The sequence below is a fragment of the Populus alba genome, chromosome 1 (assembly GCF_005239225.2).
Source record: "Populus alba chromosome 1, ASM523922v2, whole genome shotgun sequence".
In the NCBI taxonomy this organism is placed as follows: Eukaryota; Viridiplantae; Streptophyta; class Magnoliopsida; order Malpighiales; family Salicaceae; genus Populus; species Populus alba.
In genome coordinates, this window is record NC_133284.1 from 23,427,318 (window position 1) to 23,435,491 (window position 8,174).

The following is an 8,174-nucleotide window of genomic DNA, read 5'->3' on the forward strand; positions in this document are numbered from 1 at the left end:
GTTTTCGATGTCAAGGGCCTATGCATTATGCATATGAATGTCTCAATAAAGAATTATGGTTATAAAAGATGATGGTAAGGTGGAATCGGCTAGTGATGATGATTTGAAAGGAATGTCAAATCTTGATGATTGTAGTGATGTAGATTATGTTATGCAAGGAGAATCCTTAGTTATAAGAAGATCTTTGAGTGTTCAGGTTTGTGAAGAGGATGTAAAATAACAAAAGGAGAATAACTTTCATACCAAGTGATACATTGATAATAAGGCATGTAGTATGATAATTGATAATGGTAGTTGTATTAATGTTGCTATCTTAATTTTGGTTAGAAAGTTGAACCTGAAAACATCTAAGCATGCTAAGCCATATAAATTTCAATGGTTGAATGAATGTGGAGAAGTTAGGGTGACTAAACAGGTTTTGTTTTTATTAATAGTAAAAGAGTTTAAAAGTAAGGTTGTATATAATGTTGTTCTTATACATGTTACACATATCTTGTTGAGGAGACCTTGGCAGTTTAACATGAAGGCCAAGCATGATGGGTTTAAAAAGAGGTACGTCGTACATATGTGTCATCGTGGTGATCGTCTTCCCAGATCGGGATCTTTAGACGTGGGTTAAAGAAACAAGAAATTCTTGACCTTTATTAGTTAAATAGGTCTAGAGTCGCCACCTAATATTTTGGTCACTAAAAACCTTAACTGGTTTTCAGAGTCTGGATAAGGGAACTGGTTCTGTATAGAAAGGATAATATCACCCACAGTACACCCTACCTAATTGCATATTTATTTAATTACCAAAGCACTTTTATGTTTTTCTAACTATTAGTTTGGCTATTAGTTAAAAGTTGATTCATCTCAGTAGAGTGGACCATGACTTTTAAGTCAAGTTTAGTCATTTTAGAGTCCAAAAATATTTTTGTATTTTTTCTTTTAATACTGAGAATACATTTTATGTATAAGTTCATAATCCTTAATAAACAATTAGTTTTTTTTTTTTTTTTGTGTTTTTAGAAATATAGACCAGGCTCTCATGGATTTAATAAACTTGTTATTAAATCCAAAAATACGTTCAAAGATAATATATATATATATATATATATATATATATATATTTCATGAATTTTTTATATTAAAAAAATATTAAATCATGCGATGTTTTTTTTTATGCATATATGATTTTTATTTGAGAGACTTGACCAAATACAATTTAAGATAAAGTTGTATTTTTTAAAGAAAGATTTTTATTGTTTTTGCAGAAAGAAACAAGTTTATTTAATATTGAAAAAGTGCTTCGCATGTATGTCACAATTTCAAATATTAAATATTAAAGGGTAAAAATAATATGAAAAATTAAAACTAATTACAAAATGATCTTCCAAAACTTTGAGTATTTATTAAAATTAGACTAAAGTCATGTTTGACAAAATATTACAAAAAAAAAAAAAATACAAGGCTTAGAATTTTCCTCGGGGCTTGTTTGCCAAACAAGCCTTAAGAACCCAAAAAAAATGATTAGCTCATGTAGCTTGGGTTGTATAACACACATGCTTATATTATAGCCTAGCCCATGTTAAAACAAGTCAAAAAAATCTCTAAATTGGAGGGAGGCTAGCCAAATCCATAAAAAAAAAGACTAAAGAAAATGAAGCCTGGCCCATGAACAAAATAAAGAAGCAAAGTTATGCATGTAACAGATCAAACATGTTATTTTTTCAATAACTTTCCCCATAATTGATTTCAATAAGAAATAAAGAATAAAATGTCATTCAAACCAGTTTTGCATGCTAACCAAATAGAACTTGAAGTTTGACTCATAAACAACTTATGAAGACAAACTAATATGTCTAATAGATCTAACATATTATTTTTCAACTTATCTAGATATTTTAAAGTGAAAAGGAAACAATCACACATACTATCTTTTGTTTTAAAAGCTAATGGTCATGGGTTTGGATGGTGAGTGCAACAAATAAAGGTGTTTATAGATACACACACACACATACACACACACATATTACAAACCCTTTCTAAGTTTTCTGCTTTTTATTTTGCTGCCCTTTTTTATTTGCAACTGTAGGAGCAACTTAATAAAAAAAACAAAAAAAACCATAAGCATACAAATGCAAATATAAAAGATATGTAATCATACATTATCATAAGTAAAGAGAAAAGGATAGAAAGAAAGAACAACCTTAGTGAACCAAAAATATATTAAGAAGGCCAACTAACTTTATCACTGTAATGCATTTATAAAAAGGTAAAGTGCCATACTTGGCAGTATTCTTGATTATAATAGAGACTAATGCTCAAGGATAGTGATGTGAACTTCATGATCACGTGCTCACATAACAAGATTCAACAAATCTCAGAAAACTAAAACAGGTCTAATAAAGGTATAACACAATAAAAACTTGTCCTAAGACACCAGTATAAGAAAAATACTATAAAGTCAGTTGGTCGTCAATAAGTCAAATTTGCTCTTTATCTTAACAAAAAAAAACAAGTTGCATCATATAAAACACAAGTTTATTTTATAAATCCTTGTTTGTTGATAATTTCAACTTATAAAACCTTATATAATAGTTTAACTAATAACACTAATGAACCCAAAACTTGTGGGCTAATATTTACCCACTTACAATAAATTCAAAGTATATTAATTAAGCTAAAACATGATGAAAATAATAACAAATAACAAATTTGAAGCATAAACTAAAGTTCTTGCACCTAATTAAACAAAATAACATCAGATTGATAAATTTTCTAGTTTAAATAATGTCATAAACAAAAATTTCATCCTAGAAACACTAAGATCTTTGTTGCCACCTTTATATATCCAAAATAAGCTAGGAAATTAATTATTGAAGTTACCTCCCATTTAGTTTTCTTGTTTGTCTAGGATAATTAATTGTAGTTTTAAAGAATAATTTCAAAACATGGAAACCCTTATTTCTTTCCTTTAACCTTCCTTGTAGGATTAGAAAACTCCCCTAAATAAACTAACCAATCTATCATTAAATACCACCAGCTTTTATTTTCTTGTGTAGCTAGGATGAATAAAAAATCCTTGTACGAAAAAGATTTTGAAATATTAATGAATCCTTACCACATATGAAAATTATGGTGCACCCATTAAAGACCCTTGTAGAACTAGGAAGTTTTCAAAACAAGTTGCCACATCTTTGCCAAATATAAAGTTCACAAGTCAAAAGGAAGTAAATAACAAAATTCATATAGTCTTTTATAACTTATATCATAAGGCCTTCTTGAACTTTAATTGATTTAAAATTTTACCCCAACGTAGAACAATGTCTAAAAACTCTTGTGAAAATTTCAACATAATCTAATGATTGAGTTGATAGTTGTGTTTGATAGTGTAAAACTAGATAGTAGAAAATTTTACATCAAAATTCAAATATGACCTTGGATCGTATCAGATGGAGGAGGGTTGTTACTCAAGATTGTTTCAATGAAGGAATGAAGTAGGAAGCCTGTTGAAACTTGAGGCTTTCTCTACTAAAAGGCTATACTGATTTGTTTTGAGGATGAACTGAAATCCTTTAAATAACTACTCTCAATTTGGACTAGGTTTTCTTTTGCTCTCGATTAGAATGATTGCTATAATTAGCTTGAGGGATCTACTATTGCTCTTGTCTTACAAAAGTGCTATTGTTGCTCTTTACTAGAGAAGTCTATTATTATAGATGCTGCGAGTGAAGAAAAAGAAGTGGACATTGCTTTCTTGTTATGGTGCTTGTTGTAGTGGTGTAAGGCCTAAAAAGGTTGCAACTTGTTTGGGAGAAGATAAGTCATATTTCTTGTTTCCAAAAGGAGTATTCTTTTATTCTTTTCCTTTTCTTCTGAGCTTGAAAGGTCACAAAATTTATCTTGTCTTGTTTTTTTTTTCTCTCTCTTAATAGAGTGTTTTGGTGGGGGTTGTTTTGTGATGATCTAAGGGTTGTTTTAGGCTGCAAAAATTAAGGAAAATGATGATGCAGTCGTTGCTAAAAGATGATGCTTATGATAGTGTTTAGGTTTTTTGAGATATTTTATAGCATAAATAGGGAGGATCTAGAGCTAGTGAGTTAGGTCATCTTAAACCCTTGCTGTTTAGGGATAGATCCTGGCCATGGATTAAAGTTAAGGACAAACGCTTGTCCTGCTCTACAACTAAAAAATGGAGGACACAAAGGTTGTTTTTGACAAGTGGAGTAGTGTTAGGTAGCATTTTTAGAAAAGAATTTGCAAGTGTTTTTAATGCAATTAGGGCTGTAATTTTAGATTAGAGAGAAGTACAAGTACTAAGGTATAAGTTAGCTTAAGATTTGTATGGAGTGGTGAAAATGTAAGGGAGGAATTAAGGATGAAAGGTGGGAATTTAAACAAACTTTGTTTTTGTTATATATAGGAATATAATAATGAATGGTGATTGAATGACATGTCATTCAAGGTTTAGGCTTAAAAAACAAATGACTTGCATCCATTAGGGGGAAACTAGGGTTTTTTTCTTCTTCTAAATTTTCCATTTAGTTTCACCCTTAGCCTTATTCACTTGAACCCTTAAATTTCAGTGTTTTTTACAAAGTGTTCATTGGTCTGTGGTTTTTTCAATGTAGTCCTCAATTCTCTTATCTTCCATTTATTGCAAATTATCTCGAATTAGGCCTCCCTTATTAATTTTTCCTCAAATAAGTCATTGATTGAATCCATAAAACTCATTAGAAGTTTAATTAAGTCTTTAAACTTAATTAGTTCTTCTAATTTTCACCAAATTGACTTTCAAACTTAAATTTTTATCTATCAAGCCTTTCTTCAGCCTGTTTTGTCAAAATATCATAATCTAACTATTCTTTTGTCATATTGATAGTTACCCCTTTCTTTATAATACTTACAGTATAAAGTCTTTTAAGAGATTTTAAAAAGTAAGTTTATTATCTCTCATAAGGTCCATTGCATTACCCCCTAACTACTCAACTTTTCAATAATGACTTATAAAAAGTGTCAATGTCATTTCCATCAAGGACTTTGCAAACTCGATCAATGCCGGTTTTTGTTTGAAAATCACTTTCTTGCCTTAGAATCAACTCGCAAATTTTAAGGATCATCTCCATTCAAGTCTAATGTTGCAAAGAAATCATGAGATATAATTTTAAAAGTGTTTCTTTGATTGTAACCCCAAGATATGACAACTTTTGTGTGTTTTTAAAAAATGATCATATCCTTTTTCTTTTTTTATTTGTCCATAATGCATGTCCTCTCGATCAAAAAATGAATACTTGATATGGATTTAAAAGGATAAATTAATTGCATAAAAGACTTTAAAGAAAAATCTAGTTTAGAGAAGTTGAAAGGTGAGAACATACGAGATTCATCTTGAATACAATACAAATAGAGTTTGGTCTCCTTTGATTTCTTTGTTTTTGTTTTCCATTTCGTATTATATTTCTTTATTGATTTTATATAGCTCATCTAAGGGATGTGCATAATACAAAGTTTATCCTATTAGCTCAGCTCACCTGAAATAAATATCTTCAGATAATCTAATTTTAAAATAAATAAAACTACAAAATCAATAAAAATAAATTTCTTTTTCAAAAGTTAGAAAACAAATTATTTTATCTTTCAAAGCATATGTTTTCTAGTTCTATACAAGTTAGAACATAGATTTTAATTTATTATTATATTAAAAAAGTAAAATTTTTTGTTTTTAATTTTTTACTTACACTTGTTCTTGGCACTAACTAGGTGTAATTAATTTCGCGTTTTGTTCAGAACCACTTGCATAATAAATTATTATTTGAAGTGTGTGTATAAAAAAAACTAAAACAAAAGGGAAATTCATTGTACATCTAGACATAGATCACTATTCACTAGAATAATATAATTACCGTTTTATTATTCCTTAAAAAATCAATGGCCTTGGTGTTGATGGTAATTCAATCATTTCATAATATCCATTTGTCAGTATCACATTGATCAGGGGTAGAATTGTCTTTTTCTTTTTAAGAGCAGCCAAATGACTAAATTAATCTTAAAGGCACAAATTTTAAACCCGGCATCTAGGGTCTTTGTTGTCTTTTCACTACTTTAAACAAAGTAAAATGACTCAATTACTCTTATATATATATATATATATATATATATATATATATATATATATAAACTTGTGTTTAGGGGTTTTTTCATCTTTTCATTTTATTTTATTTTTTGTTATCAAATTGAATGATAACATTCTGGTCTTTTAATAAATACCAAATATTATTTAAATGAAAAGGTGATTGGCGCATGTAATGTCTATTGACATGAAAACTTCCCCTTTCGTTGTATCATTGGAATCGTTATGATGCCTTTTTCCTGGTATAACGATGCGTGGCAGCAATGGTGGGATGATTTGTCGCCAACGATGATTTATTTTTTTTTTCTCTTCTCCTCTCGAAATTCACGCTGACCATTTTAAAGTTTAGAGAACACTATTTTTTTTCTTGGATTTTTTGTAAAATCTTAATTTATTTTCAATTTCATCACTCAATCCTAGTTTATGATATATTATTTTTTTCAATTTGGTCCTCATTCTTTTGATTTTTTATCTTTTTGTTAAATTGATTTTTCTTTCTAGTTTAACCCTTCAATAAAAAAAAGTCTATAGTTGTCCTCTAATTTATTTTTTATTTTAATTTTGATCATCATTTTTTTAATCGCTATTTTTTTTTTTAATTTTGGATCCTTCTATATAATTGAGTTTTTTTTTTTTTTAATTCCGTCCTTTAACATTTGATTGGTTAGGAATTGGACTTCATATGTTTTTTTAGATATACTGTTTACGATGTAATGATTCGGGTTATGAGTTTTAAAAGTTAATGCAGGTTGACATCGGTGTTTTTACACATTTTCTTTTCCAATTTCATTAGATTTTTTTTTAAAATAAAAGGGTTTGTTGTTTTTGTCATTTTCTTTTCTATCAGATTATCCTAATCTAATGACTTAGGTTGCAAGTTTGATGAGTTAACCCAGTTTGACTCAATCATTATCACCCGAGGTACAAGTTTGTCATTCTAACTTAAGTTGACTTAAGCCAATTTTTTTTCTTTTGTTATCCAATTTTATTGTTCCGTATTTAACTGACTAAGAATTGAGCTACATGTTTTTCCTCTTCTGAAAAAAGTTTTTTCCAAGCTATCTTAATTATTATTTTTTATTTGATGTTGTTGGTAATTTTTGTTATCATTTAAATAAAATAAAATCTGCTTATTTAGGGTCGGGTCTATGACTAGAATCTCAAGTTTTTTTTTTTTTTAATACTTACAACACTTAATAAATATAATTTTTTACAGGAAAAAATAATATGGCCCTATGACTTAAGGCCAGTCCATGCAAAAATTGAAGGAGCAGGAGGGGACACTTTTGGATATTTATGGTGCTTGAAGGAGCTACCTAAAATATTTTTCCTTATTCTACTTCCTTTCTAACTTTTAAAAAATAGGTTTTGAAGCCCTTGCTAAGAAGCTTTAAAGCGATAACTTTTAGAGTAATTATTAAGGTCCCGTTTGTTTGTTGAAAAATAATTTTTTTTTAAAAAAATAATCTAGGAAAGTGAATTACTTTTCAATGTTTGATAGTGTAATAAAAAATAAGTTAGAAAACATTTTATAGTGTTTGGTTATGTAATGGAAAATGAGCTGAAAAATAACTTATTAATGTTTTATTTTTCTCTAGTTTTTTAAAATAATAAGGAACAAATCTTACAAATTAAAAAGTTGAAGGATAATGAAATTGAAGAAAAATATAATTTCATAAATTATCTCAAATAAAATAAATAATAATCAAAATAATAGAGATTAAATTTTTAAAAAAATGAAAGATGAAGAAATTAAAATAATAATAATTAACATTTCATAAATTATTTCAAATAAAATAATTAACAATCTAAAAAATGAGGACCAAATTTGATAGATAAAAAAATTCAATAAAAAAAAAAAAAAAGCAAATAACAATTATAAAAATGAGGACCAAAGTTAATATAAAAATTAAATTTTAAGAGATGAAATTGAAAAATAAATATTCAAAACAAAATATATATAGCAATCAAAAGTTTAAGGATCAAATTTGATAAATCAACAAATAATATGACATTTCTAAATTTTTCACAACTTCCGGAAAGTGTTTTCCACCCAAAT